Raw genomic sequence first — 19134 nt, 5'->3', positions numbered from 1 at the left:
AAAGACCCTGGGCAAAGAAGAGAGGCTGGAAGCAGGTTTGGGTCGTCTCCCACATATCCACCAGAGTGCAGCATGCGCCAGCGAAAGCTGCGGGAAAACCGCCCCTGGCGTTCAGTAAGCAGTGGCCTCGGAGCATTTGGTCGGAAGCCCACATGCTGACAATCCTGAGCTGCCCAATCTGGAACCCCAGCAGTGGACTCCTTGTGGGCTTTCCTGCTCCGGAGTCTGCCTCCCTCAGGCAAGTCCTCTTCGCTCTCACCCCTCCACGGCCCCCTCATGCTCAGGGTAAAAGCTGAGTCCTCTCCTGGTCTCATGGATCCGGCCCCCTACTGCTCTCCCGCTCATCTGCACCCCAGCCCCTCTGTGCTCCTTGCTGCTTCTCCAAGCCCCTCCCCCCCATGGCAACCATGCTCAGGCTCCAGCGTGTCTGTTCCCTCTGTCAGACTCTTTCTCTACATGTCTGCAGCACCCGCTTCCTTGAACTCCTCCAAGTCTTTCCTCTGTGAGGCCTTCCCTGAGCACTTCGCATGTGCAGACGCAGGGTTGCACCGCCAGATCCCTTTTCCAGAAGGATCTATAGCAGAGTGTGCACCAGACAACTCCAGCTCTCAGATCCCTCGGGGTCCGCCTCGCTGCATAGAGCCTCCCCTGAGGTCACACCTCCCAGGGCACGGAGAGCCGTTCTGCCTGAGGCTGAGCAATGACAGCCTCGCCTGCTCCAGAACCCCCCACCAAGGCTTCCCTGGACCTGCACCACAGTTAATGATCTCCCCCTCTGCCCCGACCTGCTCCCTCCTCCTTCTTCCACGGGTGTGGACCCCACACTGTACCCCAGTGTGTGCTCCCAGAGAGCCTAACCTACCATCCCACGGGGGAAAGAGACTAGCTGGGGGTTGACCGCTGTTCTGACGGAGAGGGAGGGGGCACTGTCTGTCTAGGGGTCCCCTGGGTCCTCTCTGAGATCCTAGACAAGTCTCTAAGGCTCCCTTAGCTCCTGGAGGCTGACTGAGCTCTGACGTAACTCCCCAGAGGTGGTTTACGTGAGAGTGCACTCTTGGCATTGTACATTTTAGAGGCTTTGACAAATGTGTAGTGACATGTATCCACCGTGATAGTGTCATAACAGAATAGTTCTACTACCCTAACAATCCTCTGTGGTATCTATTTATCCTTCCCTTTCTCCTACCCCTTGGCAACTGCTGCTTTTCCCACTGTCTCCACAATGTTGCCTTTCCCAGCATACTGTATAGTTGGAACTCTACAGTACGTATGTAGCCTTTCCAGACTGGCTTCTTCCACTTGGAACACAAGGTTCTACCATGTCTTTTCACGGCTCGGTAGCTCGTTTCTTTTTGTCACTGAGTAATAGTCCATTGTGGGGATGTATCGTAGTTTATCCATCCATTCACTTACTGAGGGACATCTCAGTTGCTTCCACATTTTGTAACTATGAATAAAGCTGCTATATAATAGCCATGTGCAGGTTTGGGTGTAGACGTAAGTTTTTAACTCCTCTGGGTAAATGCCAAGCAGCACAATCGCTGGATGGTGTGGTAAGAATACAATCAGCTTTGTCAGAAACAGCCAAACTGTCTCCAAAGTGGCTGTGTCGTTTTGCATTCCCGCCAGCAAAGAATGAGTGTCAGTGGAATGATGTTTAATTTTATTTTCAGATAGTCCATTGCTAGTGTATAGTAAAACACGTGATTTTTGTATTTTGATCTTGTACCAGGCAACCAGACCTAAACACATTTATTAGTTTTGTGTGTATTCCTTAGGACGGTGTCTGTACAGCAGGTACAGGCCATCTATAACTGCGGTTTCACCTCTTCCTCTCCACTCTGGATGCTTTTTACTTTGTGTTCTGGCCTGACTGCCGCGGCCAGACCTGCCGGCAGCATGCAGGGTCGACACTGACACTCTCGGCCCACACCTCTGTCCAGCTGCCTCCCGGCCCCTGCACCGCTCCTTCCAGCCTCTCCCAGTCCTGTCCTCCCGGCCCCGGCACCGCTCCTTCCAGCCTCTCCCAGTCCTGTCCTCCCGGCCCCTGCACCGCTCCTTCCGGCCTCTCCCAGTCCTGTCCTCCCGGCCCCTGCACCGCTCCTTCCGGCCTCTCCCAGTCCTGTCCTCCCGGCCCCTGCACCGCTCCTTCCGGCCTCTCCCAGTCCTGTCCTCCCGGCCCCTGCACCGCTCCTTCCAGCCTCTCCCAGTCCTGTCCTCCCAGCGCTACAGTCAGGTCCTCCTTCGCGCCTCGCTTTCTTTCATCCCCACCTTGGGTCCATCAGCAAAACCTGTTGTCTCAACCTTCAAAATACCTCGAGAAGCTGACAGACCCCATCAGCAGTGCAGCCAGCAGGCCGCGCTCAGACGCCAGCATTGCACGCTTGAATCGGCGCAGTAAACTGCCAGCCAGTCCTCCTGCTCCCACACTTCCCCGGCCTCGGCCAACTGATCCTTTTAATACTAAGTCAGAGGACATCACCCCTCTGCTAAGAACCCTCCCATGGCCCCCACCGCATTCTGAGAAAAGCCGAAGCCCTTACGTTTGCCACGTTAGTCTCCATACTTCCCATTATATACATTTTGAGAAAAGTGATTTGTACAATGAATGTTCATAACAGCTCCCTTTGTAACAGACAGAAAGTGGAAATGAATTAAATGTCCACCAATTGGTGTATAGATAAACAGAAATAGAAAGGAACAAAATACTGATTTATTCAACCCCCAATAGCATTAGGCCGAGAGAAAGAAGTCTTATCCCACACCATGTGATTCCATTTATTAGCAACCCTCGAGCAGGTAAAACCAACCCAACTAACCAAACCAACCGGTGGTGGGAGAAATCCGTCTCAGCGCCTTCCTGGAGGAAAAAGCCCAACCCCCAGGCCAGGCAGGTGGCCCCTGGCCTAGCATTCCTCCTCCCAGGCCCTGTTCAAGCCCTCCCTCCCTCACGGCCTCTATCTGGGCCTCAGTTTCAACCTCTGTAAACTCCCATGGAGGCAGTACGTGTCCTTCCGAGAGGCAGATTAAGGTTGGTTGAGGCCCCAGGAGCAGAAGAAAATATTGGGCCCCTTAAAAAAAAGAGAAACAGGGAAAATAAAAATACATGTGAACCATATTTTTAAATAAATAAAAAATATTATGTACTGTTAATGTTAAAATTGCCATAGAAAACCAAACTTGGTGTCCTTAGAAAAAAGTGTCAAGTTGGGGTTTTGCGGGACTCTTCAGAAGTTGGGGTCCAAGGCGCGTGCCTGGTGCACCCGCCGTTAAATCCACCTCTGGTCCTTCCTCCTGACATCCCAGGATTCTGTGATCCCCTGGTGAGCCAGCCTGCAGGCAGCCACGGCCCCTGGATGGGCTGGGTGCCAGGGACCAACCATAAGAGGAGCTGGGGATCTCTGTGCCCCCTCAAAGCACAGGGCTTGGAGGGTGAGGGACCTGGCGGGCCCTTCTCACCTTTTGTTCCAGTCCTGGGGCTTTGTGAGCCAATGAAAACGCAGCCCTGAGAATAAAAGCCCCTTGTTCAGAGTGCTAAGCCCTAATCCTCTTACATGTCACCAGCGGAAAGCCGGAGCTGGTGGCAGAAGGGCTGCTCTGATTTCCCTGCCAGCCTTCCCTTGTCCCACACTCTGGTGCCAGCCCAGTCCCATCACAAAGGGCTGGCACCCTGGCCCACTAACTGCACAGCTGAATGGAATCACCACTCGGGCCTCTGATGACGAAGTGATCAGACTGTGTGCCCTGGAGGGGGCTGGACAGCCCAGGGAAATCAGAGCATCCACCCCCTCCTGAGATCTAGAGGCCGGTTCAGAGGCCCAACTCTGCCCAGTGTCCTTTGAGCAATCCAGAGTCTTGACTGGGTGGTTCCGGGCTCTCTCTAGACTCGGCCATCCCTCCAGGAAGCATAGACGGAGCCCCAGCTCTCAGCTGAGCCTGACAGAGCCCTGCTGCGACTCCCACCCTGGGTCTTCCTGTCCGAGGAGTCACAGGACGGACACCTCCGCCAGGGCAGGAAGCAGCACAGCACCCGTGCTGGGCAAGGCCATGCGGAGTTTGAAGCGCGACGGGGAGGTGGGCGGCTGTCTGGGGTCAGAGGAGTAGACAGGCCCTTTCAGGAGGAGGACGTGCAGTCCCAAGGACGTTGTTCCGAGGATCTGGGCACAGCGGCAGGCCACGGCCACACAGGACTGCAGGCCTGGGTGTCTGAAGTGGGGACACAGGAAGCCAGAGGACAAACGGCATCAGTTTTACTTGAATATTTCATTGAGGCTGTCATGAAAATTAAGTGAGAAAATGCTGTGTGTGCCTTGCAGAGGACTTAGCTCCAGGGCAGCTATTGATATTACTCAGCTGTTTTTTAAAGTTTTTATTTAGCCCTGGCCGGTTGGCTCAGCGGTAGAGCATCGGCCTGGCATGTGGGGGACCCGGGTTCGATTCCCAGGCAAGGCACATAGGAGAAGCGCTCATTTGCTTCTCCACCCCCCCTCCTTCCTCTCTGTCTCTCTCTTCCCCTCCCGCAGCCAAGGCTCCATTGGAGCAAAGATGGCCCGGGCGCTGGGGATGGCTCCTTGGCCTCTGCCCCAGGCGCTAGAGTGGCTCTGGTCGCGGCAGAGCGACGCCCCGGAGGGGCAGAGCATCGCCCCTGGTGGGCGTGCCGGGTGGATCCCGGTAGGGCGCATGCGGGAGTCTGTCTGACTGTCTCTCCCCATTTCCAGCTTCAGAAAAATACAAAAAAAATAAATAAATAAAGTTTTTATTTATTGATTTTTAGAGAGAGGAGAGAGAGAGAGAAGGGGGGTAAAAACTTCTCCTATGCATCTAGACCAGGCAAACCCAGGGCCTTGAACAGGCAACCTCATCATTCCAGGTCGCGGCTTTATCCACTGAGCCACTCAGCTTTTTTTTTTTAATTATTTATTTATTTATTCATTTTAGAGAGGAGGGGGGAGAGAGAGAGAAAGAGAGAGAGAGAGAGAGAGAGAGAGAGAGAGAAGGGGGAGGAGCAGGAAGCATCAACTCCCATATGTGCCTTGACCAGGCAAGCCAGGGTTTTGAACCGGCATCCTCAGTGTTTCCAGGTTGACGCTTTATCCACTGCACCACCATAGGTCAGGCAGCTTTTTTTTTTTCTTTCCTAAAGCTGGAAACAGGGAGGCAGTCAGACAGACTCCCGCATGTGCCCGACCGGGATCCACCCGGCACGCCCACCAGGGGGCGATGCTCTGCCTATCCGGGGAGTGGCTCTGTTGCGACCAGAGCCATTCTAGCACCGGAGGCAGAGGCCACAGAGCCATCCTCAGCGCCGGGCCATCTTTGCTCCTATGGAGCCTTGGCTGCGGGAGGGGAAGAGAGAGACAGAGAGGAAGGAGGGGGGAGGGGTGGAGAAGCAGATGGGCGCTTCTCCTGTGTGCCCTGGCCGGGAATCAAACCCAGGACTCCTGCATGCCAGGCCGATGCTCTACCACTGAGCCAACCGGCCAGGGCCCAGGCAGCTTTTTTTATTAATAAAAAACTTGCAGAATCGGCCTGACCTGTGGTGGCGCAGTGGATAAAGCATTGACCTGGAACGCTGAGGTCGCCAGTTCAAAACCCTGGGCTTGCCTGGTCAAGGCACATATGGGAGTTGATGCTTCCTGCTCCTCCCCTCCACTCTCTTTCTTTCATTCTCTCTCTCTCCTCTCTATAAAAAAATGAATAAATAAAATCTAAAAAAAAACAAACAAACTTGCAGAATCGAAGCCTACTGGGAAGGAATATCCTAACTCACCCAAGGGAGAAGCAGAAACCTTCCAAGCTTCCCCGTCAAGCCCGAGCTCCCTACACACGCCTGTCTGCAAACATGCCAGAGAAGTCATCATGGGCCACCACCATCATGGGCACAGGGCTGGAGGTGGGCATGGGGACCAGGCTGTGTGGACGGGAGGGTGGAGATGACAGAACGAGGAGGAGAAGGAATGACAGGGAAGCTCGGCCTGTGGCTGGACCCTGGCCAGGCAACACGGAGCTGCATAGGGGAGGTGGGGCTGTGTGAGCCCTGCCACAGCCTGAAGCTCTGCTAATGGGTCCGGAAAGTCAACCAGAGCACCAGGAGGCAGCGGCACGAGCAGGAGCATCACAGAGGACAAAGTGTGGCTCTCAGTCCCGCTCTCCGTCCTCCCCTCCCTCCTCAGCGGGCTGTCAGCACCGCCAACCCTGCACCCTGGGACCAGCCAGAGCAGAATGGACGCCAGGTGACAGCCAGGCTCTGGGGCTGAGACATGACTTCCGAAGGACACATTCAGCAAACGTACAGATGGCAGAGACAGGAATAGTTAGCGCCCCTGGGCTCTGGAGGACAGAGGTAGGGGTCAGAGTGAACTTCACAGGTTAGAAACAAGAGACTCGGTTTTCACAAAGGCCGAGTCCCACACATGGGCCCCCAAGCTCCATTAAACAGCACAGTTACATCCCTCAGGAAACATCGGGGACAACTGGCTCTAAGCGCAGGATGATGCGAGGGAGGGATGCAGTACCGTGGTCGTGGGACCAAGGAGAGTCAGTGAGGCCCTCAGACCCAGGCAGGAGGGTCTTCCGAGCCAGGGACATGCCTGCTCGGAGCACATACTTTCCCCTTCCAGGCCCCCAGAATATCTCTCCCAAATGGCCCCAAGCTGCTTCCCCAGCCCTCTGCTCTAGGGAGGGTGTCTCAAAGGCCACAGGCTGTGAATTAAGCTGAGACATGTGAACCCAGGTGTCCCCATGCGCGACCCTGAAGCATCTCATGCTGAATGTGCAGCCAGGGGTACGAGGGAAGGGGACCAGGCCGTTGGGCTGCTCACCCAGCGCCACCTCATTCTGGGGCACCACGCTGCAGCTGAGAAGTCTAACTGCAAGCTTAGCCTTCCAACTCATCGGGAAGGTCTGACGGTCAAGGAGAGGTTCGATTCCAGAACAGCTGCAAACTTTCAGACATGACTCTACATTTGTACTCCAGGTCTGGCCCTGTGAATGCTGGCAGGGAATGGGCTGGGACAAGTGGCCCCTCTAGGGTCACACCTACAGTAGGGAGACCCCTCTGGCCCCACCCAGGATGTCCCAAGAAGAGTGCCCAAGACACTGAGGGGCCAGGAAAGCTGTCATGAGAGGGACAGCTGAAGGGACTGGAGACATTCAGCTGGGAGAAGAGAAGGTTCAGGAACAGCATTGTGGTGTCTTTTGGTCCTGAAAAGGCCACCAAACTGAAAAAGAGACTGGCCAATTTGCTCTAAGTGCTGCGAGAGTAGAGGTCAGGCCAGGAATGAGAGAGAGAGAGAGAGAGAGAGACAGGGAGGCTCAACATAAAATTGACCGTTTAACAGGAAGGCGGGAAAGGTGGCAGAAGGAAGAAAAGGGGGAGAACAGATTTGCTGAAGGAAGTCCCCTGTACGAGGCTCATGCTCTTTGGGGATTTTCTATTTATTGTAATTTTTTTTTTTTTTTTTTTTTACAGTGACAGAGAGTGAGTCAGAGAGAGGGATAGACAGGGACAGACAGGAACGGAGAGAGATGAGAAGCATCAATCATTAGTTTTTCATTGCGCATTGCAACACCTTAGTTGTTCATTGATTGCTTTCTCATATGTGCCTTGACCGCGGGCCTTCAGCAGACCGAGTAACCCCTTGTTGGAGCCAGCGACCTTGGGTTCAAGCTGGTGAGCTTTTGCCCAAACCAGATGAGCCTGTGCTCAAGCTGGCGACCTCGGGGTCTCAAACCTGGGTCCTCTACATCCCAGTCCGACACTCTATCCACTGCGCCACCGCCTGGTCAGGCTTTTTGGGGATTTTCTAGAGGTGATTTAAGCCACAACTAGAGGACCAGGAACAGCCAGTAACTACGTTCTTCCCTGACCTGAGGGCCCCCGAATCTGACCCACGAAAGGCATGTTGCATGCCTCTCGCAGATGAGGCCTCTCCTGGTCCTGCCATCATGCATCTGCAAACTCGTCCCATTTTCCAGGAAGGGTAAACTGAGGCACGGAGCAGAGAAGTCACAGCAGTACTGGGAAACTCAGCTTTTGGCCATGCTGTTGTCTGATTTTTTGTGGGTTTGGTAGGGTCTCTGGGGGTGTGTGACAATCCTTGCATGGACACATGAATGCCAGCGCCAGAGTCCTTTGCCTGGTGCAGGGCCTGGGAAGCCATAGGAGAGCAGGGGAGGTCTTTTTTCCTGTGGGAACTCATTTCAGTTGCCAGCACAGTAAGGAACAGAGCTGTGTCACTTGGCTTTCTGGTGGTTACTCCTGGCAACTTTGCTTGGCCTTGTTGTGACCTTGGGCAGGGACCCAGTCTACCCAAGGGTTTCTATTTCTCCATCTGTAGAACAAGGGTGAACTTCTGGCCCAGAGAGCAGGCCAGACCAGGAAACACGCTGTCCTCCTTGAGAGGGCGAAGGAGCAGCCAGAGTAAAGACAAGTGAGGAGCAAGGCCTGCCGCCTCCCGAGAGAGAGGCCCAATTAGGGCAGCGAGCAGTTCCCACCAGAGGCCCTGGCCAGCCCTCAAAGCCAGCCGTGTGGGCAGGCAGCAGCAGGCTGTGCGATTAATGATGGGGGCTTGGGCACCTACTGGGCCTGGCCACAGGAACTTGAAATGAGCGCACGTAGTGCCAAGGGGGCAGCAGGCCAGCTCCCTTTCTTCTGCAGGGGACGCATGAGAGGGAGCCAGCACCAGAGCACCCAGCAGCAAGAAGGCAAAACCAAACCAAGGGCCACACTTTTGAGACCTCCTGGTACCTCTCAATATGCTTCCCCTGGGGGCCCCAAAGATAGGGTGTCATTGGGACTTTAGATATGGGCTGCCCAAAATACACCCCAAAGACAGATCAGCCAAATTCCAGGTCCAGCGCCATAAATGAAAACAAGAAACTGCCCTGTTCTCGAAGAACTAGAGTCTATATCCATCCATCCATCCGTCCATCCATCCTTCCATCCATCCATCCAACAAAAAAAGCCACCTACCTACTGTGCCCAGGGGCCACAGTTGTGAATATGACAGGACCTCTGTTCTCAAAAAACTATAGTCTAAGAAGGTCAGACAGAAAACAAGTAACCCAATAATGTAAAATCAGAGGGGCAACAGTTAGAAGGTCTGGGCTTGCCTCCTACCCCTAACTCTGCTTCTGACCAGGAGGAACCTATTTAACCTCCACGCCTCAGCTTCCTTCTCTGAAAAGTGGAGATGATGAAAGTATCTATCGCTGACAGAGACATTGCTATATTACTGGCAAAGTACAAAGAAAAGAAAATTACAGACCAGTATTTCTCATGAACATAGATACAAAATCCTCAACAAAATATTAGCAAATTGAATCCAATAATGTACAGAAAGACTTATATAGCACACCCAAGTGGGATTTATCCAGGTATGTAGAGCTGGTTCAACATTCAAAAATCAATTAATGTATCAGTAGACTGAAAAATAAAAAAACACATCATCATATTAATAGATGCAGAAAAAGCATTTGACAAAATCCAATACCCATTCATGATTTTAAAAAAAACCAATTCTTAGTTAACTACAAATAGAAAAGAACTTCCTCAACTTGATAAAGATTATCTTAAAAAAACAAACAAAAACTATAGCTAACATCTTACTTAATACTGAAAAAATTGAAGCTTTTCCACTAAGATCAAAAGCAAAGCAAGGAAGTTTCCTCACACTTTTCCTTTATAACACTGTACTGAAAGTCCCTGCTAATGGAATAAGGCAAGAAAATAAAATAAAAGATATACAGATCAAGAAAGAAAACATAAAATTGTCTTTGTTTGCAGATGACCATCTATCTAGAAAATCTGAGAGAATCAACTAAAGAACTCCTGGCTCTAATTAGTGATTATAGCAAGGTAGAAGGATACATGGTTAATATACAAAAGACAATTGCTTTCCTATTTAGTAACAATGAACAAGTGGAATTTGACATTAAAAACACAATGCTATTTACATTAGCACCCAGAAAGGAAAAATACTCAGATAGCAATCTGTACAAGATCAAAATATGTACAAGATCTAGATTAAAAAAAAAAAACTATAAAACTCTGATGAAAGAAATCATAGAAGAATGAAATAAATGGAGAGATAGTCCATGTTCATGGTTAGAAAGGCTCAATATTTTCCAGGTGTCAGTTCTCCCCAACTTGAACTATAGATTCAATGCAATCCCAGTAAGAGTTATGTTATAGATATTGGCAAACTGATTCTAAAGTTCATGTGGACAGGCAAAACACCCAGACTAGCTGATACTATATTGCTAGAAAAGTACAGAGTTGGAGGACGGACACTACCTACCTTCAAGACTTACTAAAGGCCCTGGCCGGTTGGCTCAGCGGTAGAGTGTCGGCCTGGCATGCGGGGGACCTGGGTTTGATTCCTGGCCAGGGCACATAGGAGAAGCGCCCTTTGCTTCTCGAGACACACACCCCCCTCCTTCTTCTCTGTCTCTCTCTTCCCCTCCCGCAGCCAAGGCTCCATTGGAGCAAAGATGGCCCGGGCGCTGGGGATGGCTCCTTGGCCTCTGCCCCAGGCGCTAGAGTGGCTCTGGTCACGGCAGAGCGATGCCCTGGAGGGGCAGAGCATCGCCCCCTGGTGGGCAGAGCATCGCCCCTGGTGGGCGTGCCGGGTGGATCCCGGTCGGGCGCATGCGGGAGTCTGTCTGACTGTCTCTCCCTGTTTCCAGCTTCAGAAAAATACAAAAAAAAAAAAAAAAAGACTTACTATAAAGCTACAGTAATCAACACAGTGTGGTTTGGCAAAAGAACAGATAAGTAGACAAATGGAACAGAATAGAGAACCCAGAGAGAGTGCTCTCCCTCCCAGGAGCATGCCAGTGCCTTTTCCTTCCCCTTCTTCTTCCCCACAGGAGTGCATCTCCTAAGCTCTCAGGGTCCCCATGAGGCCTGCAACCAGGGAAGCAGTGAGCAGCAACTCGTCCCGGCCTACCCCCTGAACCTATCTCCAAGGCCCCCTTTTCTCTGACTGCCCACTGAGCTGACAGCAGCCCCACCTGGGCTCACTTATTTCCCATAAGGTTTCTAGAGAGCCAAAGCGGCCCCGCCCACCTCTCCTGCTGCTTCAGTCCTAGGCCCTTCCTAGTTTCACTGTCCCCACTTTTAATTAATGTATTCTCAAAATAAACACATGCACACACAGTATAGATAACTGATCTTTGATGAAGGAGTAAAAGCAATACAAGAGAACAATTTTTTCAAAAAATGGTGCTGAGCCCTGGCTGGCTGGCTCAGTGGTAGAGCTTCAGCCTGGCGTGCAAGAGTCCCGGGTTTGATTCCCGGCCAGGGCACACAGGAGAAGCGCCCATCTGCTTCTCCACCCCTCCCCCTCTCCTTCCTCTCTGTCTCTCTCTTCCCCTCCTGCAGCCAAGGCTCCATTAGAGCAAAGTTGGCCTGGGCGCTGAGGATGGCTCCATGGCCTCTGCCTCAGGCGCCAGAATGGCCCTGGTTGCAACAGAGCAACGCCCCAGATGGGCAAAGCATTGCCCTCTGGTGGGCATGCCGAGTGGATCCCGGTCGGGCGCATGTGGGAGTCTGTCTGACTGCCTCCCTGTTTCCAGCTTCAGAAAAAAAAAGAAAGAAAAAAAAAAGAAAAGAGCATTAGCCCAAAACTTGACAGTTTAGGTGAAATAAACAAATTTCCAGAAAAATACAACTTATCAAAAGTGACACAGAAGTAGGAAACTTAACAATCCTGTGACTGTTAAGGAAGTTAAGTTCACAACTAGGAAAACACTCCACAAAGAAAAGTACAGGCCCAGATGTCCTCATCACCACGTTCTACCACTCAAGGAGGAAATGGTGTCAATGTTACAACTTTTCCAGAGAACATAAAAACAGGGTATCCTGCCTTGGCTGGATAGCTGGGTTGGTTAGAGCATCATCCTGGTACACAAAGGTTGTGGGTTTGATCCCCAGTCAGGGCACACACAGGAACAGATCAGTGTTTCTGTCTGTCTGTCTCTCTCTCTAAAATCAATAAATTAAAAAAAAATCCAGGGTGTCCTACTCAATACATTTTATTTATATTTATTTATTTATTTATTTATTTATTTATTTATTACAGAGACAGAGAGTGAGTCAGAGAGAGGGACAGACAGGGACAGACAGGAACGGAGAGAGATGAGAAGCATCAATCATCAGTTTTTCATTGCAACACCTTAGTTGTTCATTGATTGCTTTCTCATATGTGCCTTGACCGTGGGCCCCTAGCAGACCGAGTAACCCCTTGCTGGAGCCAGGGACCTTGGGCTCAAGCTGGTGGATTTTTTTTTTTTAATTTTTTTATTTTTCTGAAGCTGGAAACAGGGAGGCAGTCAGACAGACTCCCGCATGCACCCGACCGGGATCCACCCGGCATGCCCACCAGAGGGCGATGCTCTGCCCATCTGGGCGTCGCTCTGTCGCGACCAGAGCCATCAAGCTGGTGGAATTTTTCTCAAACCATATGAGCCCGCACTCAAGCTGGCGACCTCGGGGTCCCGAACCTGGGTCTTCTGCATCCCAGTCTGACACTCTATCCACTGCCCACCGCCTGGTCAGGCTACTCAATACATTTTTTTTTTTTTTGTATTTTTCTGAAGCTGGAAACGGGGAGAGACAGTCAGACAGACTCCCGCATGCGCCCGACCGGGCTCCACCCGGCACGCCCACCAGGGGCAACGTTCTGCCCACCAGGGGGCGATGCTCTGCCCCTCTGGGGCGTCGCTCTGTTGCGACCAGAGCCATTCTAGCGCCTGGGGCAGAGGCCAAGGAGCCATCCCCAGCGCCCGGGCCATCTTTGCTCCAATGGAGCCTCGGCTGCAGGAGGGGAAGAGAGAGACAGAGAGGAAGGAGAGGGGGAGGGGTGGAGAAGCAGATGGGCACTTCTCCTGTGTGCCCTGGCCGGGAATTGAACCCGGGACTTCTGCACGCCAGGCCAACGCTCTACCACTGAGCCAACCGGCCAGGGCCTACTCAATACATTTTAAAAGGCTGTCATGACCTTGATAACAAAGGCAGTTTAAGAAAGGAAAGTTACAGGCCAATCTAACTCATGAACAGATGTATATGCAAAAAATCCAAAAATAGATGTTAGCAAATTTAACCTTGCAATAAATTCAAAGGTTAATGCATCCAACCAAGTTATATTTATTCCAAAATTGTAAGATTGGTTTAACATTTGAAAATTCAATGTAATTTTACGGCTTGAACACAGGATCACCAGCTTGAGCACAGAGTCACCAGTTTGAGTGTGGGATCATCAACGTGATCCCATGGTCACTGGCTAGAGCCCAAAGGTCACCGGCTTGAAGCCCAAGGTCACTGGCTTGAGCAAGGAGTCACTGGCTTGGCTTGAGCCCCCTGTCTCACTGCCCACACTGTCCACCCCTCCCATCAAAGCACATATGAGAAGTAATCAGTGAGCCTGACCAGGCAGTGGCGCAGTGGATAGAGCGTCGGACTGGGATGCAGAGGACCCAGGTTCGAGACCCCAAGGTCGCCAGCTCGAGCGCGGGCTCATCTGGTTTGAGCAAAGCTCACCAGCTTGAGCCCAAGGTTACTCGCTCAAGCAAGGGGTCACTCAGTCTGCTATAGCCCCATGGTCAAGGCACATATGAGAAAGCAATCAATGAACAACTTAAAGTGTCACAACAAAAAACTAATGATTGATGCTTCTCATCTCTCTCCGTTCCTATCTGTCTGTCCCTATCTATCCCTCTCTCTGACTCTCTCTCTGTCTCTGTAAAGAAAAGAGGTAATCAATGAACAACTAAAGTGACACAACTATGAGTTGATGCTTCTCATCTCTCTCCCTTCCTGTCTCTCTCTCTCTTGCAAAAAAACCACACAAAAAACAAAAAACAAAATGAACTATGAATCAATAAAAAAAAAGACAACCTAATAGGAACATGAGCTAAAGAGTTAAGCAGGTGCTTCACAAAATCAGAAATCTGGATGACTAATAAACCATATGAAAATGGGCTCAATCTCACTAATAATTTGGGAACACGAATTAAAATCCCAATTACAGCCTGACCTGTGGTGGCGCAGTGGATGAAGCGTTGACCTGGAAATGCTGAGGTCGCCGGTTCGAAACCCTTGGCTTGCCTGGTCAAGGCACATATGGGAGTTGATGCTTCCAGCTCCTCCTCCCTTCTTTCTCTCTGTCTCTCCCCCCTCTCTCTCTCTCTCTGTTTCTCCCTCTCCTCTCTAAAATGAATAAAGAAAAAATAAATAAAAATTTATAAAAAAAAAATCCCAATTACACACCACTACATGCCTAGTGGCTAAAACTGAAAATGAGTGAGAATATCAAGTGTTGGCAAGGATGTGGAACAAGAACAACTCTCATCCGCTGTTGGTGGGAGTTATTAATTATCTGATACAACCACTTTCGACATTATCTCGTAAAGGTAAAAATAGGCTAAATTCCATCCCAGCAATTCTGCCTCTAGGTACCTATCTCAGGATTGCGTGCACCTGTGCACCCAGAGGCTGACCCCTATGATGGACATTCTCTTGGCCTTGACAGACCTTGGGCCAGAGGACTGCTTAGTCTGGCTGGCCAGCTGACCCCTTGGGGTAACCGTGTATGCCTTTTCTCCCATGTACTTTGGGCAGTCTCATTTTTCCACACTCAGGAGACAATACTCTGTCCAAGTTTACTTCAGTGGTGTTCCTCATTCTTCCCCAAAGCGATGAGCTCCTATGGGGGGGGGGGGGGAAGAGTCCCTGCTATAGTTCTCAGCACTGGCTGTGCTCATGTCACACCTCACTGCTCCCTTGACCAATAAAGCCCCCTTCAACCTCTTGCTGGCTCTCTCCCTTACCTTTGGGCCTGGGGGGGTCGGTTTATACGGCCCCTTCCACCTCTCAGAATGCTTTCATATACCTCACCTTGTATGACCTCATGGCCCTGGGAAGTAAGTTCCAGCAGGCAGGGCTTTGGGTCCGTGTTGGCCACTGCTCTATCCCCACTGCCTAGGTAACCCTGTGAAGAGGTGAGGATCGGACAGATGAAGAGCCCTGGGCCCAGGAAAGTCATGTCTCTTAAACGGAGAAGCCTTCTCACTCTGAGTCCAGTGTTCTGTGCTGCTTCTCAGAGTACAGGCTACCCTTTTCATTTCTATAAATTTCATGAGAAAGGACAAGGAGCTATAAATACAGTCTCTACAGTGTGGTTCACACAGAGGAAAGGACACTGAAATTTCGAAGCCCAAGGTCTGGGTCCTACTGTCACAGGTGCTTTCCAGTCCCGAGACCCCGTCTCCGGGCCCTGGTGAGGATGGGATGGAACTACGGGTATCAGAGTGTGTTGTAAATAGTAAGGCATAGTTGTGAGTTGAACTATCTCCCCCCCAAAGAAAAGGTATCTCGAGCCTGACCAGGCAGTGGCGCAGTGGATAGAGCATCGGACTGGGATGCAGAGGACCCAGGTTCGAGACCCCGAGCTCGCCAGCTTGAGTGCGGGCTCATCTGGCTTGAGCAAAAAGCTCACCAGCTTGGACCCAAGGTCGCTGGCTCGAGCAAGGGGTTACTCGGTCTGCTGAAGGCCCGCGGTCAAGGCACATATGAGAAAGCAATCAATGAACAACTAAGGTGTCGCAACGAAAAACTAATGATTGATGCTTCTCATCTCTCTCCGTTCCTGCCTGTCTGTCCCTATCTGTCCCTCTCTCTGACTCTCTTTCTGTCCTTGTAAAAAAAAAAAAAAAAAGAGTATCTCGGAGTCTGGACTTACAGTACTTGTGAGTGTGACTGACCTTTTTTGGTATAAGGGTCCTTATGGTTGCAATCAAGTTAAGGTGAGGTCACATTGAATTAGGGTGAGGACATATGGGAGTTGATGCTTCCAGCTCCTCCCCCCTTCTCTCTCTCTGTCTCTCTCCTCTCTCTCTCTGTCTCTCCCTCTCCTCTCTAAAAAAAAAAAAAAAAGAATTAGGGTGAGGCTTAAATAAAAAGGCCTTGTGAAGACACAGAAACATATGGGGAGGGGGGATGGTGCGGATAAATGGTGATGAACAAAGACTTACCTTGAGGGGGGGTCAACATATAATATAGTGTACAGAGATGTGCTGTGGAATTGGACACCTGAAACCTGTATGATTATGTTAATCAGTGTCACCCCAATAAAATTCAATAAAAAACAAAAGACACAGAAAGGGGCTCACATAGAAGGAAGGCAGACATGTGAAGGCAGAGGCGGAAACTGGAATGAGGTGACTATAAGCCAAAATGCCGAGGGTTACAGGCCAGCACCAGAATTAGGAAGAGGCAAGGAAGGATTCTCCCCCGGGTCTGTCAGAGGGTGCATGGCCCTGCTGACGCCTGATGTAGACTTCCAGCCTCCAGAATCATGAAAGGATACATCTCTGTTGCTTTGAGCCATTCGGTGTGAGGTGATTTGTTATGGCAGTCCCAGGAAAGTAACACAGGAGCGGCCTACCTGTAACACGCTGTGTATAGACACACAGTTCAACCTTGTGCGTACACTCCTCCTGAGTGAGAGGCCCCATCGGCGCAGAAAGGCTCCCCAGAGGGTCAACTTTCCTTCCATGATGCCTAAGTTTCTCGTATTTTCAGTGTGTCCTTCCCTTAGAGGAAAGGACACAGGGCAGGCTATGGAGTGGGGTGGAAAAAGCAGAGAAGGGGTCTGGGGGCCATCATCTGAAAGCACCAGGGTGCTGACACAGGGATGTCTCCAGCGCTAGGCAGTCACTGTGGGGGAGGGGGAGGGAGCCAAGAGCAGAGCTGGAGGTCCCCAGAGGGGAGTCGGGCTGGCCCCACAGAGCACAATCACCAAGAAGCACAAACACTCTGGCAGGAAATAGAGCTGGCACAGATAGACATCGATATATCCTATTCCAACACGTCAGCTCCTTCTTTGGGTCAGAGACTCTTGGCAACGTCTGCTTGCTCTATTCATTGGGCCGGCTCCCCTTCCGATCTGGGCTTTCCTATCCCTCCTGCGTGTGCTGTGGGGAACAGAGCCAATGGCTTTGATCTGCATTTCCTAATACTCTTGTGGGAAAAACAAAGCAAAACACAATACTAACAAACCCTTGTGTCTGGATGGGATTTAGGACGTCCAAAGTGCTTTCACATGCAGTCCCTCTTGATTGGGCCTCCTTGTGAAAGGAGCTAGAGGTACCTATCCATGAAAGACAGGTCTGTGCCTAATTCAGCGAGTACAGGAAGTCCTAAGCAGAACCATGCCAACCTCCCCCCCAAAAAGGATACGGGTCAGGTTGGGAAACCATAATGCACACAGGCCATAAGCCAACACCCCAACATCCCGATAGGCAGCCCTATATCCAATAGCAAAGAGTAGACTGAGCTCATGGCCCCAGCTGAATGCCACCTGGGCAGGAGTCAGGAGATGAAAACAGAGGACTTCTGTTGTCAGCGAATGGGAGGCTAGGGAAACTGGACTAACCCTTCCACTAAAGACAACCAGAAAGCTGTACAAACATCTGAAAAGCATCAAAGAGCTCACAAGATACTAAAGAATTACTACGCGGACAGGCCAGGGAGGACAGGAATCCAGGGAGGCGAGCCCATTTGAGGCATCCAGGCCACTTCTTCCCTGGGGCACCTGCCCACTTGGAAAAGTGACTCAGAGGAGGTGTGTTTCTGACAGTCTTGCGGGGTTGGGGAGGGTTGGAGTAGAGAACCCACTAAAGGTGGGACACTGGTAACCCGCTGCCTGTTTTGGGTTGTGGCCCCTGGGATTGTGCCCCTGGGGGTCAAAAGCACCCCAGCCCTTGCACAGTCAGATGGGTGGCCCAGAAATCTCCAAGCCCTGAATCTGGAATAATGTAAACCCAGAGTCTCAGTGCTCCTGGGCACCTGACAGAAGCAAACAAAAATCCTTTCTAAAAGAAATTATCCTAGGCCTCAAAATATTTCAATCAAGTTTTTACAAATACAACACCCAGCAGAAAATAAAACACAATAAGGCACAGGAGAAGACCCATCAGGGAGAACCAGCAGAAGTTAAGCTACAGAAACACTCACTGGGATTCTCACACGGATTGAACACAGGCAAAGTCCTAGAAAACTCCCCTAGGAGTCAGTGATTGGCTGTTTGAACTCTTAACTCCCTCTCTAATCCATCCTCATTCATTGCCTAGATTGCTACAATACCCTTTCTGTCCGCCTTCACCAGCCTCCAGGGCTATCTTCTGAGAAACCCCACCTGATCTAGCCCGAGTCCTGTGTTTCATGCCATTCAAGGCCCTCCACAATCTGTCCTAAACTGCCCTTCTCGGTCTCATCACCTAGAACCCCTCCCTCTCAGTCTCTGGTCCAATACCATGACTTCCCTGAGTAGTCTCCCCTCTGCCTCGAACGCCCACTTCTCCCGCCTCACCCTGAGAAATGCCTCGGCATCATTCAAAGCCCAGTTTCAAGCTCTCCCCTTGAGCCTTCCTGACCTCGTAACTCCAACTCTCAGAGCTCTGCGCACACCTCTACGCTAATCCTGACCCTTGTATTCCACCGTGTTTAAGTCCATTTCTCAAATACACTGTTAAGCTGTTGAGGTCAGAGTTCCTGGCATCTAGCACAGCAGCTAGCTGAGTAAGTGCTGAATAAATATGTATGAAAGCAGGAAAGAGTAGTCTTCCTAATAAGTGCTACAGACTGAGTGAACTGAATTGTGTCAGTCCCCCCTGCCAAAGCCATATGTTGAAGCCCTAAACCATAATGTGACTGATCCAGAGCCTATACGGTTAGATGAGGTCAGCAGGGTGGGGCCCTAATCCAATAGGACTGGTGTCCTTATCAAAAGAGAGATCTCTCTCTCTCTTTCGCATGTGCACAGAGAAAAGACCATGCAAAGACACAGCAAGAAGCCGACTATTTGCAAAAAAGAAAGAGAGGCCTCGTCAGAAATCAATTCCGTTGGCACCATGAGCTTGGATTTACAGCTTTCAAGAACTGTTAGAGGAAAATGTCAACTGTTGAAGGCACCCAGCCTGTGGTGTTTTGTTATGGCAGCCCGAGCAGACTAATACACAGACCGTTTCTGGGATTTCAAACATATATAAATACACACCTTCATTGAGGATCAGAACTCAACTCAGACCGACAAGAACGGGTAGGGAGTGAACACAACGACATTAGGAAAA

This window comes from Saccopteryx leptura, chromosome 10 (assembly GCF_036850995.1).
Source record: "Saccopteryx leptura isolate mSacLep1 chromosome 10, mSacLep1_pri_phased_curated, whole genome shotgun sequence".
NCBI classification, from domain to species: Eukaryota; Metazoa; Chordata; class Mammalia; order Chiroptera; family Emballonuridae; genus Saccopteryx; species Saccopteryx leptura.
This window is presented reverse-complemented; position numbering follows the sequence as displayed.